Genomic DNA, 1,448 nt, shown 5'->3' with positions numbered 1-1,448 from the left:
TGCAAGTCACTGGAAATTATTTAGGATTAATCAGTGAACAAAATAAGCTGTAAACTGTGTGAAGAAGCTAGCAGAGAAGAAAATCCTCCTTGTCTTTCCTCCTTCCACCTACATCCTCTTTTATTATTGTTGCTATGACTAAGTTATATTTAAATACCAGAGCAGGTAGGATTTAATACACAAGAGAAGTCTAAACCATGTTCGCTATGTGACACAATGAAATGAATGCCAGTGCTTCTTTTGAATACTCTGTCTAAAGTCAGAGAGTTCTGATAAATATTTTTCAACATTTGCTTTCTGAAATCCATAGAAATTCCATAGCAAAACTTCACTTAAAGTGTGAAGGAGACACTTGAAATGTGGTGGAATGCATGTTATCTTCAGGGCTTATCAGAAATGACAGGGAAATTCCAGCAACATGGTCTGTTTAATTTTAGAGGTGAGAATGACCCTGATTCTTCAGATGAGGACACGGCCCTCAAAAGTGTCCCCTCAGCAGCTCAATATGTGTCTTTGTAAACCGCATGCGAAAGGATTCATTTCTTGAGCAGAACTCTGTGACTAGATGAATAAAACAGATTTCAAGACTCTTTCCTTTAACATGCAGTTCTGCTTTGAGAAGTTTCTGTTTTGTGATTTCTCCATTATTTTGAGATGAATGATTATTTTCCCATTAACATCCACTTGTTTTTCATTATGATAGTGAGCCTGGCCTCATTCTGCTCTCTGTAAGGTTTCCACTACCACCAGATACCCAAATACATCAGAGGTGATAGGCGAAATGGAAAGGATAGATTTCTGCTCATTTGTGGTTTTTTTGCAGAGCTACCACATGTCAGAGCAGTAACTACTATTTTATGATTAAACTGAACTAATGAGGCTGTGATTAAAATGAGCCTGTCACAAAAGAAGCTTCCACAACTATTTTCAGCCCTATAGTTACGTGTAGATCTTTATATTTGGGTTAGTGTATAATTTTATATATATGTATCTGAGTGCAGTCATAACCTGATTTGTAGATGAGCTATTTATTTGCTAGGAAACCTGACTTCTCTCTGTGTAGCCCATTCTGTCGGGGAGCAATGATTTTGAAATTTGCAAGGCTTTGATTACCAAGTACAGCAATTTTGGAACGTTCCTACTGTTGTTTTTTCTTGGGAAAGCTATGACTTGGTCCCAGCTCAAAAATAGCAAGTCATTTAAAAATTAAGTTGAAAAACCCCAAAGATTTGAGAGGTAGTTCAGAAGAGCAGTGTTGGTGTGCCTGTGCTGATACAAAGCGGAGCTATGGGCAGTTTATAAAATACCTTCCTTATAAAGACCCACTAATATAAATGAAAACACTTTATTTTGGCATTAATGCAAACACTGTCTTTTCTCTATTTCCATTGAACTCAGTACTTCCCTTTTAAATACACTGCCAAGTAGGTGCTCTCTAGATGTGTAGT

At 37.0% G+C, this 1,448-nt stretch overlaps 1 protein-coding gene across 1 annotated transcript in view; it reads left to right on the top strand.

The window, feature by feature from the left end:
• Nucleotides 1–1,448, top strand: part of NFIB (nuclear factor I/B) — a gene marked incomplete at its 3' end in the record, with an annotated part of 26,277 nt that overhangs the window by 326 nt on the left and 24,503 nt on the right. The window lies entirely within an intron of this gene.

The sequence above is a fragment of the Mesitornis unicolor genome, unplaced genomic scaffold (genome assembly GCF_000695765.1).
Source record: "Mesitornis unicolor isolate BGI_N332 unplaced genomic scaffold, ASM69576v1 scaffold37866, whole genome shotgun sequence".
In the NCBI taxonomy this organism is placed as follows: Eukaryota; Metazoa; Chordata; class Aves; order Mesitornithiformes; family Mesitornithidae; genus Mesitornis; species Mesitornis unicolor.
Note: the sequence above shows the minus strand (reverse complement) of the source record. Positions and strands in the feature narration are given on the sequence as shown.